This window comes from Lepeophtheirus salmonis, chromosome 1, assembly GCF_016086655.4.
Source record: "Lepeophtheirus salmonis chromosome 1, UVic_Lsal_1.4, whole genome shotgun sequence".
Lineage (NCBI taxonomy): Eukaryota > Metazoa > Arthropoda > Copepoda > Siphonostomatoida > Caligidae > Lepeophtheirus > Lepeophtheirus salmonis.
In genome coordinates this window covers 23,441,199-23,462,399 of record NC_052131.2, presented here as the reverse complement: position 1 = coordinate 23,462,399, position 21,201 = coordinate 23,441,199, and the positions used below count along the sequence as shown (strand labels likewise).

At 30.8% G+C, this 21,201-nt stretch overlaps 1 protein-coding gene across 2 annotated transcripts in view; it reads right to left on the bottom strand.

Annotated features, from left to right (window-relative positions):
- Positions 1 to 21,201, bottom strand: part of LOC121123751 (calcitonin gene-related peptide type 1 receptor) — a 115,902-nt gene that overhangs the window by 84,261 nt on the left and 10,440 nt on the right. The window lies entirely within an intron of this gene.

Genomic DNA, 21,201 nt, shown 5'->3' with positions numbered 1-21,201 from the left:
ATTGTCTTTTATTCTTTAAAGTGAACAACTCAAAGAAAGTAACATATCTCAATATTTATTGCTCCTCTGAGAATAAATATAAGTCTTCTATATTTATTAATTGCTAAAACATATGAGTCCTATATATACAAAGTTTGTACGGAAGCTTATGTATTGTTATAAATTTCTTTCACTCATTTTCCTTATAAAGTATAAATATAAAAAAATTGTTTTTCAAATGCTTTCCCTTGTTACGTTTTCGCCTTTTACCGTTTCCCACTGATACTGCCTTGAATAAAAAAAAAAAAAAGGGAACACTACTTCTTCTTTTTTATAAAGGTTTGTCAGTTGGTACCAGGTGATATTGTCCTCAACAAGCTTATAAATTCTTGCCCATGAGAGATATTTCCGGTTCTAGCATCCCGTAGAGAAGATTTTCTCTATGTTCTAGGAAGGTTCGCTGACCAATTGCAACATTTGCTTAAGTTATAATATATAGATCATCGCTCAAAATAATCCTAATTTGTTTAGCAAAGGAGAAGACCTCAATCTTTTACTTTTATAGACAAGTTCCCCATCTTGATTAAATACTATAATTCTAGTACAATCCTTAAACCCATAACCGTTTAGAACATGAGCATGTAATACCTATTTTGGTTATGATGATGAGTGTTCACTCAAATTTTGATCTCCATCCATTTCCATAGAATACAGCTTTACTATTTTTTTTATATTTTCATATTTTTTGTCATTTCTGGATGACAGTGTAAGTATAACACTTATTTATACTCAATAACGTCATCCTCAGCTTATTTTTCAGAAGATGTCGAATTCAGGATGACGTCATCGATTATTTTAAAAGGAATAATGATTAAACAATAGAATTAAATGTTGGCCTGAAAGGTTCAGGGCATGGGGTTTTCGGGCTTGGTAAAATAAGTTTTGCAAAGCTGGTTTTCGTGCTCGGGCCTAGTGTGAATTCACCTTTAGTCCAGATTAGTCTAGAATAAATCACTTAAGCCCGAACCAAAAAAAAAAAAAAAAAAATCGGTTTCAGATAGAGTTTGACAACTACTAACAAAATATCCAAACTCCATAATTATTTCAATTTCTAACATTTTTCAAATGTCATAATCAAATAATCTTTTTTTTATTTAATTTTACTGATATAAATCATTGTAAATTTGTTTCATATAAATATATTTTTTCCCCGATTTAGCTTTGTATATTTTAGTAACCCATAAATTTGTGATAAATATTTGGTAAAAAAAAATGTGTAAAGGTAAAAAAAAAAGTCCAATAAATACTGTATATATAGAACGTTCACCTACAAAAAAAAGTATGGACACGTAATTTTAATGGAATTAACCAAATTATATATTTTTTTAGATTTCCCCCAAATAATATTAATAAATATGTTTATTTGTTGCTTTCATATCTCAATAGGCATATTTGAAGTTACACTAGAAGTTCAAATTTGTTGTCATGCCCAAGTTACTAATACTTGACATAGTTTCAAAACAAGAATCTATCTTGATATGGGATACAAGCCCCTCTTTCCAATATTTATAATGTGGTCAAGGCCAACAAGGACATTTACTTGTCCTCTTTGAAGACTAAGCTGGCACTGACATGGATCCAGGAGTAATTTCGAGAAACCTCAATCTGCCCTCACTGGGAAAATTTTCCAAATGTATTGACTGAACAATTTTTGGCTTATTTCTTTTCCAAAATGCCTTGCATTGGATTTTGCCATGTAAGTTATAGTGGGGAGAACAATCCCAATGCTTTTTAAAGAGTCAGCAAGGATCAGCTTTTTCTGGAGGCTACTTGGGATGGTATTCTATAAATAAAGTTGTTTCCACTCGGTATAAGTAAATTGCACTAGCACACTAAGCCTGGACATCAATTGAATGGCTAAAGACGAAAATACATTAATTTTGACTTTTGGAGAAAGCCTACCAAACTCCACAGATAAAATCCATGCAATAACTATCTTTAGTTAAGGTTGAAAGCAAGTACCTGCAGGACTCAGCATAACAATGTTAAAGCAATCCATCATCTCAGCAGTTAGTCATTTTCAACCCGCATAAGTAGCTTCGGCATGTCTCTCTTTTTGGGGTCGTTTGGAAAAAAAACCCTGGACCAAAATGAAGGAGACGTTGAATAAAAGTCTTTTCTCTACATCTTTGTTGTAAATTTTATATGTAACTTTTAAAACAAAATCATCATAATAAAGTTATAATTTTTATTCTCTGAGGATAATTTATTTGCAACAGTATGTAATAACAAACTTTCAAATTATGTATACCGTCAAATGATTATGTTGGCCAGGCTCTTCATTTTATTTTCAAAGATATTAAATATTTACAAATTCAAATTAAAGAAGTTTAATGTCGTATTAGTATAAACGAGCATAAATAAGTTTATTTACGATCTAAAATCGATTGAAACATAATTTTATATCATGACTTTATTTAATTATTTAATGAATTAATAAAAAAAAACAATGAACCATCAAAATATCAAAAGTCTCTTTTGGGTTTTTTTCCAGCTGTCCATTTGTATACTTTAACGTTTTATATTTAATCTATACCTTGATTGGTTGAATTCAAATTGAATCTTGTTGGTTGCAGAATATAGCCATAACTAATAGCTGTATTATAGAAGGAAAGAGTTTTACTTTAAGAAATGTTATGCCCTGATTTCATATAAGCTTTTGCTGTAAAAATTGATTCTGTAAAATTTATTAATGTAATTTACAAAACTCACTCTACAACAGCAAACATGAAACCCTACAATCACAGGACCCTCAAGCAGCCCATATTTATCTATGCCATACAACTACTGTTGATAAATAAACGGTAATTATCGAATAAATTCAATTTGTATGAACAAACTGATTTAACTTGTATTACGTAAATGAAAATTTAAAAAAATCAAAGGGTATCACCCAAATAAAATAATCCAAGCGAACCAAATGAAGTCAATAAAAAAAAATCGAATACAGTTTAAAATACTAAAAACTAAATTCAACTTATTATAAAACTAGAAAAAAATATATGTAAATAAATTGATTCAAATAGCTGATCAGAAGCGTGAACACTACCGCCTTTGAGAAATCATTTCCTCGAAAATGAAATTAATGTAGGTCATGGACAACGCGCTCGAGATAAATACTCTCTTGAACTCCATGTGTGTAGGTTTGTCCCTATGTTAGTTGGAGTAATTGTTATACTTTAATATTAAGTTTATACTTAATCATTGCAACTCCGTCTAAACAATTAAAGGACCATTAAAAAACAACATTTTCTCGAACCTATTAATCAATGAGATGAGTTGCTTATAGAAATTCCTTAGAACAGACTCCTTACAGCGATAGAGTTCCACTTAATAAGATGCGTAGAAGTAATTGACTTCCTGAGAGAATTGGTCTTTAAAGTTTTTTGGAAAGTAGTTTTTGTTTTTTTAATGTTATATGTATGTTTCAAATGAATACATATGGGATGGTCACCAATAAATGAGTAGAATAATTTTCAAATAGAAAGTCTATTTCCATCTTCATTTTAATTTTTTTCTTGAATGTGATAAATGTTTTGTATATATTTTTGTGAATAACAAGAACCATAGTAAAGAAAAGAAAAAATAAACCTTATTTAAAATAATGAGAAATTGAAAGAAAAACCACTCAATTTTGAGTTTTTTTTTTCAATCACTAATTTTTTTTCGTAAAAGTGGGATAGGGAAGGAAAATGCCCCTATAGGTCCGGTGCCACTACTAAATTTCTCCACCATGTGATAGTTGCAAATTCTAATAAAATTAAAACCCTAAGGCTCGTACCCTGTACACAATGTGTCCAACAGTTGAAAGGAACGATGTAATAGGCTAATTCCCATTTATTTCGGGGCTTTCCTTTTTTTTAGGATTCAGAGGTTGAGAGGTAGAATGAAAATGGTTATGTAAAACGAAAAATTATTAGAATGGTTCTTTGTAAACAATTTTATTTAAAAAAAATATATTGATAAGATTCAAGATGAGCAAAATATAAATATTATTTATTATTTTCAAACACAACGTAACTTCTTATTTGCCCTGTTGGCAATGATTTATTACTTGATGAATAAATAATACTTACTATGAATTATGAATATAAACAAACTGAGTAGCTTTTTTCATACTTTTTTACATTTCTATTTCAGTTAACAAATACATTACACAATAAAATCTTATGGAAGAAAATACAAAGGAGTCACAGCAAAGTAGTATTATTTCATTTTGCAATAATTTGTGAGCAACTAAGCACTTTATTATTTTTGTGTAGTAAGTATAAGAAAATACAAATAGGTTTGTAGAGTTGATAAAAGAAATAAAAATTAATTGAATTGTAGAAAATATGACTTAAAACTGTGCTGTACTTTTTGTTGTTGCAATCTGAGGAGTGTTTCCTATTTTCCAAAGCTGTTATCATTATTTTTTCATTCTTGTGGAGAGAGCATTATAGTGTAAATTAACCAGATATGGGTTTGCTCATAAAGGACAATAAACAACACTGAGGAAATATGATGAAGTCGTGGCAAATCCTGTTATTGAATAAAGAATAAATTCATAATAATTGGCAATCAGTTATCTCAGATTATTTCTTTATGATTGAACGTCAAGTTCAGAGATACAATTAAAATATCAGTATGATATGGTAATAATATAAACTTCCCATTGTATGTATATTGAATTTTTTGTTACTTGTTGACAATAAAAACAGATGCTATCGATAATAAATTGGAAATTAGTTTCTATTGTTCCAATTAACTAATTAAGTATCAATTACGTTCAATGAAATAATATATTGTTTGAAATGAAAACATTCACCAAACTTATTAAAAAGAAGTATCTCACTATATCCCAAAAGTATATTAATTATATAATTTTGACTGGGATGTTTGAGCAATGATAAACTATTTTTAGGATAAATGTTTAATTTTTTAAGAAAAAGACAGTTTGAATGTCACAGTATCACGAAATAATTTTATTGCATCATGCTAGAGAATGAAAAAATCAAGGCCATTATGATGAAAGGAAAAAGTCACTCCATATTTCAAACATAAAAGTGATTTTGGCCTCTTAAATTTTTTGTTTTTATTAAGTTTGTACCTATTTCGTTTCACCTGTTCACTAACTTTAATCTATCAATATTGACAAAATGCAACCTTAAGAGGATGGGCTGTCTTTTTGATAAGAAGTTTGAAGCACTGGGACGAGTTCTTTCTGACTTGGTCTTAGGGAGATGGGTCTAAAGGCCAGAATGACAATTGGCAAATATTTTATTCTTTTTTGTTGGTGCAGTTACTGAGATGGACTACTGACTAAAATATGAAGTCTTCTATACCAGTTTATCGCTAAGTCAGTAAGAAGACTAGCTCTGGCATTCAAATTATAGCTAAAGTTGCAGAATACCATGAACTAGTCTGTTTATTGGTGTTAATTATATGTATATTAATTTTCTACGATATGAACTGACATGTATTTGATAGTCTCCTTTATACTTCTGTATGCATTATCAAATTTATGCATGTACCCCAGTAAAAGGGAGTCGTTTTTTACAAAAACAGTATTTCAGTTAGCTTTGTGATGCTTGGACTCATTTTGCAAATGGCTTATAGTTGCAATTCAAGATAATTGAGCTGTTTGACCTATTATAACTCCTGCAAGGTCCTCTGTAAGAATAATTTCATCAGTATTACACGTCATTGAACAGAAGTAATGGACTGCAGAGAAAACGTACATAGATATATATTGTATGTATGTCTTAATGGAAAACAGATGCCCTTCATTTTGATCGAGAGTCAAGTATTATATTCCAGCTAAAACAGCTTTATTGATAAATATAAAAAGGAGACCTACTTTAATATTACTATCGTTATGATTACTTTTTCCAATTCATACTCTATATTTATGCCACTTCCTTTTTTTGAGAAAGAGAAGGGCAAATGAAAAAATAAAGATAAGCGAAATGAGACCATTATTCTCAAGGAGAATCCAACATGATTTAGAAATGATAAGTTCATTTACTTTTAATTATATCGATATGTTTACATATTACTTATGTATATATTAGGGTATCAATCCATATTTAGCCACCAGTAACACATGATCTAAAAAATAAGGGACTTCACGCATAATTGTTGCTATTTTTTTTTAAATTTACTGGATTTTAATTTTCTAGCAACCTTCAAAAGATAGCGGGCAAAATTTCATGACTGTCTGTTCCTTCGTTTGTGAGTTCTTGTACTAAGTGATACGCTACTTTTGTTATTTCCAAGGCAATGCCACAAAAAAATAATCTTCTTTTAGTTTTAGATTTGCCACTAAAAGTAGCCCAACAGATTCAAATCTGGGGATAAGGGAGGCCGTTAAAAAAATGGAGGAGAGTTTCAAAAAAGGTCCATATTTACTTCAATGTTGTGCTCAATGTAAACAAAATATTTTCTTTTTACTTGAAAAATATGTAATACGTTTAGAGCTAATACCCTATACGATTTGCATTCCAACTTTGACAAGCTGTGCAACTTTGTATACTAATACAAACAAAAAATCAAATTATCACTCTTTATGGAATGACACACTAATATATACCAGATGTGTAAATATGAAAGTGGACTTTTTTTATGGAAAATACACGTTTATTGAATGAAAATGGTAAAACATATTTTATTCAATGTATTGTCGCTCGTTATTTATAAATTTTTCACACATGTTTGACAGTTTATGGATACCAAGCCTAAAAGGCTGTTGTTCTTGTGACCTATATCGGACATCTAGCCATTTTTGCACGTCTTCTTAAGAGATGAGGCGCTTCTGAGCAAGTACGTATTTCATTGATACAAAAAGGTAGTCATCGGACGGAGCCAGTTTTGGTGAGCAAGACTGGTGTGAGCTTATTTACCAACAAAACGTTTCCATCGATTCCTTGACAGATTTTGTTGTGTGTGATAGGGACTACGATGAATCAAAATCCCTTTGGTTGCCTTTTTTTATATTCCGATCGTTTTTCAAAGGAATCATTGTTAATATTTCTGTCATTCAGAATTCGAAAATGTTTTTTTTTGTCGTAAACACAAACTAGTGAAAAACATTCAGTTACAATTTCTCTCCTCAAAATAGAGTGGCCTAGGGATCAATATCCTACAACATTTGTCTTTTAATTCCTATTAGAGACATTGGTCTATTAAAAACATCTGTTAGGATGTGATGATTAGAGTTAATAATCATGAATATTTTCATTTTTTTTTCAATTGAGCTAATTTTTTTATTTCGAGATGCTTATTGTTTTTGCAAAATACATTTTCTATTACCTTGAAGTATATATTGTGGCCTAAATGCCCCATTGGTGAAAAATTGTCTGATTGTACTTGTATAATTGAAGGAATGACACACAAATCTTTTAGCTTTTCAAGGACTTTAGTGGTTGAAAGGGAATTTAGTTTACTCCACTGTTATCTTTATTATTATGCAAAGTCTGACTTAAAGTGTGTCCATTATTTGACGCCTCCTTTTTGAGTGTGCACTTAATATCTTAGAAAGTTGCGTGACAACTTTATTGGATAAGCAAATAAAATAGGGTTATTTTTATTCGCCTCTAAAATGATTATATCATATTAAAATGTTTGAAATAAAATTTGGTTATCAAAAAAACAAAACATGGAAATATCCCTTTTACAAATATGTAAACAGTATTTATGAAATTGATTCTTCGTCAAGGGATAATATCATATTAAATCTCCAGTATAACTCCATGAAGTTAAACCAATTTTAGGAATCTTGATTAAAAATGATAAATATCTTGCTGCAGCTGCAATCAATGTCGTTATAAGATTTTTTATTCTGATGGGGTCTGCAATATTTAATATTTCTGCAATCAAGCTTTTGCAGCTTGAAATAGCATTTTCAATTACTCAATTATTAGCATTACGGTTAATGAAAATTAATTATGAAAATCAACGAGAAAATACCTCCACCTTTGTTTATCACTTTGATGATCAATTGTCGGTTCTTTTGGGGTCTAATTAGTTCTTTAAAGGCTTCTTTCTCGTCTTGGATGAATACAATTGGGAGGTGTTCCGATGAGTTCACCTTTGATTCTGGATAGATATCCTTTGACTGCTTTACTGTATCCATTCGGAAGATTTGATTTATGTACCTTAAAAACACGTGGTACATCCTCATTATCACTAAAATCTTCTCCTTCTTTTTCACGTTTGTTAAAGAAGAACTCACGCCATTTGCGGACCTTAATAACTTTTGGAAATCAACGAGTATATCAACAGGGTTCAATTTTGTTGCCTAACATCAACCAAGAGAAAGTGGAAGAACGCCATTCGATCCCCGTATTCTTGGATAGATAAAAAAAAGTTTGATACATTTTTGGCATAATTCTCGACAGCAAGGTCAACCCACCTTTTATTTTATTTTAAGGTCTCTTCAGGGCAGATATATAGCTCAATGGAAAAAAAAATGACTGAAACAAATGATTTTCTTCTTAATTGCCTTCTCAGCGATCCAGGGAATGACTGTTGCCTTATATAATATCTTAGGAACAATTAGCAAACTATAAAGGTAAATCTATTTTGAAGATTGAAACTTCTCCATTGGTGAATGGAAGAACATACATACTTTTTTTCTGAATGTCCAGTTTAAATAAAAGGTACCTTTTGTATCCCATACACTTCCCAATATTTCATCAGTGTCCTCAATTGAATGGCTAGCAATTTTTATATCCTTAATTGGGCTCCATTTACCAATAGGAAGAACAAAGGTTTATTTATAGATGATCTCTCATAATTCTTGAAGTGATTTACAATCATCTCAACCCACTTAGGTAATTGACACTCATACTTAGCTTCTAACATCAATGTGAAGTTGTTGGCATACATATTAATTATTTGTCTCGAGGTCCCAAAATTCACTTATAACCCCTTGAATTTTCTTATAATTGAATCTCCAAGATCTTTTAGTGCAGTGACGATTAATAGGGGACAAAACAACAACCATGACGGCAGATCTTTCTTAAAGTAATAGGGTCACTTTCAACATCACTTATCGAAATAGTTGACGATCCATTCAAGAGAAGAACTGAGATTTAAGTATTCCTTTGGATGAAGTCTTTAACTGCTTTCAAAATATGACCGAATCCAATGTTTTGCAGAAGTCCACAGCTATAATTGCACCAAAAAGGTTCCTTTTTGCATACAATTTCAACAGCAAACTGTACATTTCTTGAAACGTCTGTAATCTTTTCACCCCTCTTGAAGCCTCTTTATTCTTTGCCAACTTGGAGTTCAAAATTGGCTCTATTTTACGGGCAAGAGCAAAAACAAAAAATGCAATAGCTCTCATGGAGCAACGTGATTGGTCTCCAATTGCTATATATTGCTGATATTAGTAGCCACCCCTTTTTTAGGAATTAGTAATGGCCTCTTATTATGGATTGTGGAAGAAACCCACGAATTTCCATAGACTTCCCAGTTCAACTAAATAGGGAACAACCTCATCTACGCATTGGGGGAAAATCTTCCCAATAATTCCATCTGGACAAAAAGCTTTTCCAAATTAAAATCCTTTTTGATATACATTTTTGAAGAAGATAGAGTCTTTTCCAACTCAGGACTAGATAGAACAAGGAACCAGAGCTAATTCTACCAATAAGGACTTGTTCCTACTTCTAAAAGACACACTTTACTTTGGGTTAAAAGTTCTAATTATATCATATAAGTCAAGTTCCATGATAAGTGTGGTCAAAATTTGAAGAATAGGTACTAAAAGTTTGATTGATATAGATCTACATTAAGATCACCAATTAACAAGAGATTATATTTTTCAAATAGTAGATTAGTTATGAATTACAACAGATAATTCAATTAAAATAATTGTCTAATGAATATTGTCCGGAATTAAAGGAACTTTTTAATAAACAATTATATTTAAAAATTTAAATTATAACATAAAAACATTAAATTAACCCCTTAAAAAAATTATAATCTTTAAAACATTTATTATTCTTTAACTTTATCCTGTATAAAAATTCCATTATTCCACGCTAAAAACAGTTATTGTTTGTTTAAAAATGGGGCGAAAAAAGATTTTCTATTTATTACTTAATTATGGTTATTAATAGAGATTATGTAAAAAATGTCCAAATCCCTGCGAGTGAAATAGCTTCAACTGAGAAATTTTTTTGAAAAGGAAATAACATTGGGACACAATAAAAATACTCTCAGAGATAATTATAATCAGTGGTACTCCTTCCTTGCCTTTGAATGTTCCAAGCAAATTATATCTGTCAGTCTATAAAATACTCATTTTGAACAATGAGCGTGTACAGACAAATCTCAGTGTGTCATATTAAAAAAGGAAAGAGGTGTAAAAAAAAAATAAAAAAAATAAACTATGATGTTTAGCAACGAACATGTATAGTTAAGCTCAGCCCGTCATACCGAGTGTTCTATTAAAATCTTAAAAAATTAATAATTAATGAAGTTTAAGTGATTGAAATTAGTTCATATTTCCATATATTAAAGCATAAAAAATAAGTTAAGTTACAAAACAAAACAAACCTGAGTTGTTGAGCTAACGTACAAGTCGAGAAGATGCCACTTGAACGGGATCATAGAATTTCCAATTGCACACGCCAAGAAGTTGGGCGTCTCCAGGATCACCGTCTACGCCGTCAGCAATTTCGAATAGTTGGAGAGGAAGAATGCCTCTATCAAACTGGACCGCAGGAGTTCAAGAAAATAGCCCAGGCCAATCCCCTTAAGTCAATGAGGGTCCATGCAAGAGATCTGGGGTTTCACACTAGACTGCCCAGAGAGCTATAAAAAAAGTATCTGGAAAGAGCCTTGTGAGGATGGAAAGTACACTTTTGACACCAGGAATAAAATAATCCCATCTCCTTCGTTGCCAGATTCTTTTGAACCTTTTTTTTCACTTTTATCCCCCTACAGGCCTAATGTACATCGGTAGTGGGAGCCAGGCCTTTTGTTAATTAATAAATTATATCGAGTAGAAGTTTAAAATTCAAAGTGTTCAGATTTTAATGGACTACTCCTTATTAAAAAAGAAAAGAAACCGGAGTACATTTATATGTAGAGTTGTAAATCTTAAGCATTTTTTAGCGTGTGAGTTTTTAAGACGTTGATATCCTAAGCAATGCTTTTTATATTCTCAAGCACTTATCAGTTATCCTTTTTTTCATTCTTGAGAAAAGAATATTTCAATATTGAGTAACAACAAAAGAGTGTGCTCATGATAGTTGGGGATTGATACTGAGTATTTTTTGAGTAGTTACCTTTTGAATATAGGAAAGCTAAAACATTAAGTTAAATGTTTTTTACATTTAATAACTCCAAGCAATGCCGGATACATCCGGTAGTAATGAATAAAATCACTAATATCTTGCAAATTATGGTTTATTATATTATGATTTTTATCAACCCTTCCATATTTATAATTGACTCCTCAAGAGGGTGCAGGGATGTTGCTTTCTGTAATGAATATATGTACGTATATTAAGTACAGTGTGGGATGTACCACGTGTAAGATATTTATAAAAGTTCCTATTTCATATCAATGACTTACAAATACAAATATTTTTCAAATTTATGCTCACGAGAATTGCAACCATTTTTATGTTACTAGTATTTTGTCAAGGAAATATATCAATAAGTAGAAATACGATTAAAATCATCGTGCATCACATTTAAAAACATATTGTGCGTCAGGAAATGCATCAAATTAAAAAATTAGTGACTCAAAATGGAGTGGAAAGTAGTATTTATTTTATCTGAAGTGCTCTTTTGAAATTCAATCTTATACTAAGGTGCATTTTTGTTTTTCAAGGATGTTTTATGATGTTAAAGTGTATAGAAATATTCAAATCTTTTTTTTTCTTTTTCGTTTATAATTAATTTTATGTTTTGTCTTCATATTCTTCTTCGTTATATAAAATGATCATAAAACACTTTTAAAAAAGTGTTAGGAATTAATTCATCTATATGATGAAAATTTCACTTAAATACCAAAAAAAGTTTTTGGAAGATAAATTGTTTTAATTCAATCAAAGGTTTATTATTTCTAACTTAATGTATATATAAATGAGAATCGTTCGTATTTTTGTAAAATATTTAACAGTTAGAAGAAGAACTACAAAATGCTACTTATTTTACTAAAAATATCCTTTTTTTTTGGTTTGATTTATATACTTTTTGGAAAACACTTTTAACAAATATTTAAAATGAAAGCTATCTACTCTTGTCATAAAGATGGTACCAAACCCATAAGTGCTTAAAATAAAAACTCACATGTCCTTTTTGATTGCATGCTTTGTCCTTCATTGATCAGTACTATTTTCAATTTTTGAAAGCTAAATTGAATGACGTTATGCAATAGTTATGCTCTGAAGAAAATTATTTACTGGATGTTTTGTTTCAGCCGTAGATTTGGCTACTCTTCCCCCTGAAAGATTGTATTCATACAAGTTAAGTTTTATGAAAGTCAGTCCGTCATATTAGATACTTTTACAACGATAAAAACTCCTGCTCTTAAAAATAATTTATTTATTTTCCTCCTTTTACTTCAGCGTGGTATTAGTAAAGTATAATATACTTGTAATCTACTGTAAGTAGTGTTGTACAGTTTTTATTTATTCGGCCGAGTCCAGTACAGTCTTAGTACAAATCCATGACCAGGCTTTACTTATATTATAGGATATTAGTAGAGGTATTTGATGATCAGAAAATTGGAAGCGGTTGTTAATGACCCACCTTTTGATCATGCATTTCATTTGCACAGCCTGTGCGTGATGTTTATTATAGGATATTAGAACGGGTCTGAATGCTCAAAAAAGTGGCAGGGATGGGTTTTGATCCAATTGGTTCACTTGTACAACCCATAGGTCGGAGTATATAATGGATAATTAAAAGGTGTTCTTGATACTCAAGATAGCAGAGGCAATAGGTTTTTGATCACTCTTGTGGACAAGCGGTTCCCTTACATAACCCGTGGGTTGTGATATATTATAGTATATTAAAAGGGGTCCTTCATACTCAAGATAGCGGCGGTGATGGTTTTGATCTTCTTTGGAGGCCACCTGTCTACCTGCACAACCTATTGGCTGAGGTAAATTTTGCAAAATGAAATGAGGTCTCTCATGACAATTTCTTATCTACAATATAGATTTCAATGAAAATGCACTCAATTATCAAATTGCTGGTAATGAAATTATATCATAATCAGATCCATAATGATGAAATTACTGCAAATAAATTGTTTAACAATCCAATTGCCCATTTTACCTAACAATGTAAATTAACATAAAATGACCACATTATTAGAAATTTTATAGATTTTATAGGGATTTTTGCACATGACCGGCTCTAATGGGTATTATGCAAAATGCCCGATTTTGCACATAATTCTCGTAACATATTCGTTCATATATAAATATATACTTAGACGTGTACATGCACAATGGATGTGATAACCCGCCTTCGGTTATTTAATGAATTTTATTATGTATTGGAATAATTTAAAAAATATTTCACTGCTTCTTGATAGGAAAAAATAACTGTTCAAGCTAAGCAATGGCTTGAAAAGAGTTAAAAAATAGATACAAAATATTATTCATAATAATAAAAAAAAAACAATTTTTGAACAAAAACATTTCTGTGTTTTCTTTTTTAAACCCCGTACTTTTCAGCCCATGTTTATGTAACAACTACAAAGTGTCGGAAATTACTCGTGTTATTTCTTGAAGGGAGGTAATGGAGGGTTAAAATTGAAGTTTCCAACAAATTCTTTTGGAAATTGGTTCATTTTGTTGGATAATTTTGTTAGCTACTTCTGCATGACCTATCTTTTGACTTATAAAACAATCAGTGACGTCAGTGAAAACGTTTATTTAGTGATATAAACGTTGATTGTTTAACAGAATTTTTTTTTTTATAATTTGACAACATAGATTAATAATCATTTGTGGATCAATTAAATAGAAGCCCATTTAGTTGTTAACACTTAATACGGATATTAGCATAAAAAAATAGCTTATGAAAGTCCTGAATTAGATATATTCCCTACTTAGTGTATAATAATTTCGATTCAGTGAATTTTCTTTATGAAATACATTTAATATCTGTAACTTGAAGTCCAACATTAGCTGGTTCTACTATACCCTACGAGGGAAATATCATTTTTTTTTATTACATATATCACATTGCCATTTCGAGAGTGAATTAAATCATACATTTTTAAGGTTTGCATATTGCAGAATCTAGTTGTACAAGAAAAAGGTACAATCATATCATTGCGAGCTTGAATTTACGTTGTTTTCATTATAAAGAAGGCATAAAGAGTTTTTTTATCTTGAGAGGTTGAGAATAATAAACAGGTTACTATGCTTTCTTTTTGTGGTGTGATGAGATCTACACCAGCTATAGTTAAGGAAATCTTTCTCAATGTGGAACACGTACCTTTAAGCATAGAACGACGAGAAACGTCAACCCGTAGTAGAATTGAAGTAGAAATTAGGACAAACAAATCCAAAGGAGGGGCTTGGATAATGCGAAAAGAGTTGAAATCAATCTTACACTTCCTTGGAACACCAATATAGATTACTGAAAAGAAAGCGAACATAATATTTCACTTTAAATAGAAAAGCAAGGATGGATGATTACTTCAAAAAATTTCAACTTTTAAACAGATAGTTCAAAAATCGATGACAGAGTTGAATATGGTTAAGAGCATTACATATAAAGATACTTGGTGGGCTGTGGTAATTCAAAATGACACAAACCTGTTTTGCAAGCAGAACCTTTGGGCTATTTTAAATCCTCTCCATCAATTGGAAGCCATTACTTTGATAGGAGAAAATGAAGGCTTTTTCAAGGATCAACAAGTAAGGCTGATAGAAGAAATACAGCTATTGAATAGGAAGTCGACAATAACTTGGTAATATGGTCATTGGGATTGCACAGGTAATGAATATGCAGATGTTCTTGCCAAGAATGGGGTAAACATTCTTGAGGACGGAAGACTTGGAAACTAGAATGGATAAAAGACACAACGTGTCCCCATGTAAAATTCTTTTTTTTAGGGCACTAGTTTGGAGTGGACACTTTTTTAAAACAGAAATCATATATAAGAATTATAATTGCCTTCATTACAGGGATCATCTAAAGAACATGGAAAGGGTAGAAAATGCATCATGCAGACTGTGCAAAGATACCATTCACACTCCTATTCATTTATGGGCAGAGTGTGTGCCCTAGAGAGTAAAAGGAGGAAAATATTGAAAACTGGGATAAATAAAATATACATTTTACTGTGTATGAATGCTCTGGATGATACTAGCTATATTAATGACGTTTTTTAAAACTAATGCTATTATTTTATAGACTATTTTAAGGTATTGCTTTATGTTTATAAAAGATCGTTATAATATATGTGGTTTTAATAAATGAAAATATATCTCCGTCTTAAAGTGTATGTAGCAGGCTTGTCATATTTAATTGGGGTTTTCGTGGATATCCTATTGAAGTATCCTTAAGGCGAGTAGGGAACCTCTTTCTATCTTATTTGCATGTCATGAGTACTTTTTTATTGAATTCTCTGCAGTTTTTTATTGGATGTAAAATAACACAACAATTCTTGCATAAATCAACCAATATTGTTTTTTTCTTCGATATTTATTTTACTAACAGTCTTTATAGAGACATAGATAAATATATCATAAGTACATGAGTACAAAATCTTTTGTACATGAAGGAAACAAAGCATAATCAATTAAAGGAAAAAAAACTTTCCTACTTGAAAAATAATAGAGTTATTCTTACAACGTGGCTTGAATAAATTGATGAATTGATTGAATGCATGAATGACTAAAGAACGAAATTTATTCTTGTAAGAAAATCTAGATAGACAATTGAAGGACATAACTGTTTATGGAGTAAGATAAAAAAAAACATGTTATGAAGCACTATTTTTTTTAAATGAAAAACCTAAAACTTACTAATTTTGATTATTAAAAAAATCGTTTTCTCTTTATGTTAGTGCTATAAATATAATGTTCTATTGTCCTGTTACATCTTTAGTGTCTTAGCTTTTGAGACAGCTCTTATCCTCAGATTATTTCCCTTCTAATCCTAACACCACTACATTTTTGGGTGTATAGCCACCACAAAAATATTTTTTGTAAGGTGTTGTAATTTATTATACTAAAATAATATTTTTTTTGCTCAATAGTTTTTTTTTTTTGGAAACTTGAACAGTGTTTTTTATTTTCTAAAGCTCTTATTAATATCCTTTCATTCTTGAGGGGAGACTTAATTATTAAGTGTAACCGCCAGTTTTTGTGTTCTCAATTTTGGAGCTAAACATGGAGTAAGGTTTATTATAATTTCCTTCCTTTCATTTAGAATCAACAAAATTTCCAAATGGTCATTCCACACCAAAACGACCATAGGAGATATGAATATTTCATCATTCGCTGATGTTATAACTGGTTGTAAATACTAATGGCATATCTCTGGAACTAAAGAACGAATTGATGTAAACTTTTTGGTACATTCATAGTGAAGTAGTATCTACATCCTGTAAAAAATGTGCGAACTTTAGTTTTTATGAAAAATTTAAATTCCAACCATACTTCATCTAAGATCTGTCTTCCAGAAAATGTTTTTAAAAATTAAAAATTACTACATATCTTCTTCATCCCTTAAACTTTATTCGTATTTTCTGGATGAATAATGAATAAATCTTTAAAATGTAAGTTTAAAGCGTCGTCAACAAAAAGATTTTTAACATAGTTTATACATGAAGGAGGAACATACATTTGTGGAAATCAGTAATCGAACGCTTGCCGATTTTGTAAGTTTGCCCAGTTATAAAGATTTTGTTATAGGAGTGAGGTCCAGAGACTGCCTAGTTATTCGGTGTGTGGACAAAATGTCGTGTGGACAAAATGTCGACAGACAAAACGTCAAATAGACTTAGATTGATAAGTCTAAATGTCGATTATAAAATAAAGGGATTCTCCATGTGAACCCCACCGCCACAACTTACAATTATTCCCCGAATAGCCCCCAAAATTTGAGCCTCTTTTGGGTTTCAAATCGTTTTGGGAATTGATGTTACTCGAAAGCAGCCCTAACTTCCTGGATATAAGTTGAGGTGTCGGGAGTAGGCTTTGAAGGTATCTGGTCTGACGGTGGTGTGTTTCCTCCCTTTTTGGGACCGGGTGGCGGTATGTTTTGGATCATTTTTGTGCAAGAATAGCCGATATACTACCAATTTTTAGGGACATGCCTTGAAGGATAGGGGGGTTGTCTCTCCCTAGATTTCCTCTTTGCAGAGAGACACTCCCAAAACATAATGTTTCCACCCCTATTATGCTTATTATTTTATTTGGTTCTTTAAAATTTATTTATATTCCTTCCCCTATCCAATTTGTTGTCCCGATGAAAATTGATTGCACATCATTACTTTATTTGTATCTCACAACCTTTGCTCAAAATATAAAATAAGAAATGCTAATGTCCGGTTGAAATTGATGTACGACTGAGGAACAGATTAAATGAACACTTTAAAAGATACTAGATAAATAACCCAAAATCAGTTGTTAGTAGTTAAGCAATTCTTCCTATCAGTGGAATTATTATTAAATAATTTCTGGGAATTGTTCAAAGCTTATCTACAGGGAATTTGAATTCAACCAATTAACGTTCAGAACTTTAATAATGGGAAAAGAATTAAAGCATAGACAACTAACAACAAAATATATATTTTACATTTATATTCTTGTGATGTTATAGCTAATATGAACTTAACAAATATCATAAAAAAAATATATATACATATATAATAGTTTCCACCAATTAATATTTTATTTTAAAAAGTGGTCCATTAAAATCTGAACTCTTTGAATTTTCTATTTCAACGGGATATAATTTATTGATTAATAATAGAATTTCAACCAAAAAAAAAACTATAAAAAACTATAAAACGATGTATGTCTGAGCTCCCTCAACCATTTATGTAGCTGCCTATAGCAGGCGAAAGAAGAATACATGACACTCGCTATAGATAAAGTCCTCTGTCATGGCGTCCTTGTGTTGGTGGACAGAAACTTTGAGGGCTTCGGTGTTGGATGACCGACACTGCAGGCTTTCCCCTCTACCTTCCACTCAAAAGGTGTAGTCGAGGGGGTTGGCATCAGGGTTGCAGGGGGCCAAAAGCGTTAAAAGGAGTCTTGGAAGGGAGGAGATAAGGTCTAATTATAGTTTCCAAGGTATTTACCCCCTTTTATATTCCAAGTCGAAAAATGATACCAGAATTGGTTTTCTGGGCTTATTAACTTTTCAATGATAGTTCATATATCGATATTGGTTAAGTGGTTGCGGAGATATGGGATTTTAAAATCCGGAGCGCCGGTCAAATTTGTCGATAAAGTCAAAGCTTCAAAAGATCCTATCTCGTAAGCTGTTGATCCAAATGGGATAACATTTCACACAAGCTAGTTTTTATCCACAGGTCTTAATTGTGCTAAGTTTCATCAAAATCAGAGAGGTTTGGATTACAAATTATATGTGGTTTTTTTTGGGTAATTTGAGATGGAATAACCCATCAGGTGATTATTGATTAATTTTTCATTTAATGCTGAATGTATTGAAAACAAACACAGTAAATGAGAATTATATTTATAACATCACAAAATATCATTAGCAGCACTCCCTTGCCTTGTACAGTCTCTCACTTAGTTATTTCTAGCTGTTGGAAAAGGGGAATGCCACTACAAATGTTGTCTTATCCTTGACTTGCGCTATTTCACGGGAAAAAATTGATTCTTAAGCCACAAATTACATAAAAAATAGTGTTTGCAGATTACCGACTAATTGGAAAAATGACCGACTATTTTGGTGCATTTATGTTTATAATCTTCCTCTTTTTTTATTATTATTATAAAGTCAGTCAAATACATAAAATTATAAAGTTCTTTAAAATTACAAAAAATAAATTATGAAAGAATTGAGTTTTCTCCAGTTATTTAAAAGGGCGTGAAAGAGTAATTGTATGATGGGGAGAAGTTCCCATCATACTATAAGAATATGAAATGTAATGGGGTTGAATAGTCCATATATTTAACGATTGTTTTTTTTTCAGACCTAAGGGAAGAGGAGTGAGTCCCTTTTCATCTGCATGCATAAATTATCGTGAGAGTTTTGCTATAATCTCCTCCGTCTTTAAAGTCATTTTCTCCTCTCCTTGTAAGAGCAATGCTCCAATGTGACGCTTTGAGACTATTACTGATCTTATCGATAATGATACTCTACACTGTAGATGTTAGATGCCTCACTATATCACAAAAATAAAATAAATTGAACAAAGATTCCACAGTTTATTTTGTTTGTTTCTTTGCAGAAAAAATATTCATGGTCTGATATATTTCAACTTGCTGGTAAATATCAAAGTTGTCGCAAACCCTTACCGAAACCACTTTTTTTTTTTTGCTGTGACCACGTAGTAAAAAGGATTAAGTGAATTATTGACTGGTTGATTGGCTCTTCTTCCGTGTTTAGTGGTTGATTAGGACCTATGGCAATCAGTGTAGCAGCGATTGAACATTCCCAAGAAACTGCCATTTTATACCAATAATTAAAACTAGGTCTTTATTACTTTAAATACTTCATTAGGTACCGAAAATATTCCCTCTGTCAAACCATATCCAGTTGATCTTCAAACGGGTTTTAGATTATTTTTTTTGTGGTCTTTTTTTTATTCACTATTTCATTTTAATACAATTAATAATTAAATAAAATACCTAGAGGAATTGCATTATAAGGATATAAATAAACATTTTAGTTTAAAATAAGACCTCCAGGAATAGACCAATTCATCCTTTATTATTATTTTTTTTAAGTCTCAATGTAAAAAAATTCCATAAAGGAATAAAGTGTTCATTTAACAATACGGAAAGTAAAATAAAAATGAAAAGAATTAACAAAAATATTGAAAGAATGGACACAAATATTAAGAAAATGATAAAAGTTTCAGAGGGTATAAACCTCACTAAGTCAGAGGCAAAGTCCCATATACTCTTGGTATTTTGATATTAAAAGCAACGTATCCTGCGTATTTTTGCCAAAATCTATTTCCCTTTATGATCTTCCTCAGTTCAAATAATTTCGTTTATTTAGACTGAATTAAAAAAAAAATCTTTTTTGCCAACAACAATTTATGAGGCATTATTTGTTTATCTGCAAATTTTTGGGATCGCCTTTATCTGCCATGAACAAATGCACAAATGTTGCACGCTATACTTGACTCAATTATCCTTACTCGTTATACGTGTTGCAAACAAATGGTTTCATATAATGCCAATGTACCGGTTTTAACCATTAGGATATACACATATACGTCATGTGTACCGCATCCAAAACTCATCTATAAAATTGGACTATATGTGACTGATTGAGACCTAATTTGTATATGTGTCCGATTTAAAATTATCTGGTCGAAAAAAAATATCACGGTTTAAGGCAGGTTTAGGATTTTCAGACCAAACACATGGGCTTACGTTTTTTCATAATGATTTATCATTCCCTTTTTTTAGTTGTAAAATTTGTTAAAAAATACATACGACTAAATAAAATAATTGCATTGCGGCAAATGATTATAACCTATCTATACATAGTTAAGTACAAAAATAGCTTTTCCATATGTTTTTTCTGTATAGTTATTCCACTAATATTTTTCTTTAAAGCAATTAATGTATGTAACAAAGTAACAAAAGTGTTTGATCCTGAATAAATTTTTAGTAACAATGCGTCCTTCATTTTTTATTTATGAAGGATACTTTCACATCTCCTATGTCTTTAATTAAACATTATATGCCCTCAAAAAAAAAAAAAAAAAAAAAAAAGACAAAATTATACACCTGTGAGCAATCAAACAAAAAATCCCTTCAGAAAAATGGATCTGAAATATTTTATCAAAATTACATATTAGTTCTAATATGATTTATATGTATACTTTAACACATTTGTTTTTCCCCATATGATGCCATTCTTATTAAGACAGGCACACTTTTAAGTATTTACATTTTTTTTTAAACTAATGAGGCCGAATTTGGAAATATATATTTTTATAGATGTATATAACGTCGTCATATAAATAAA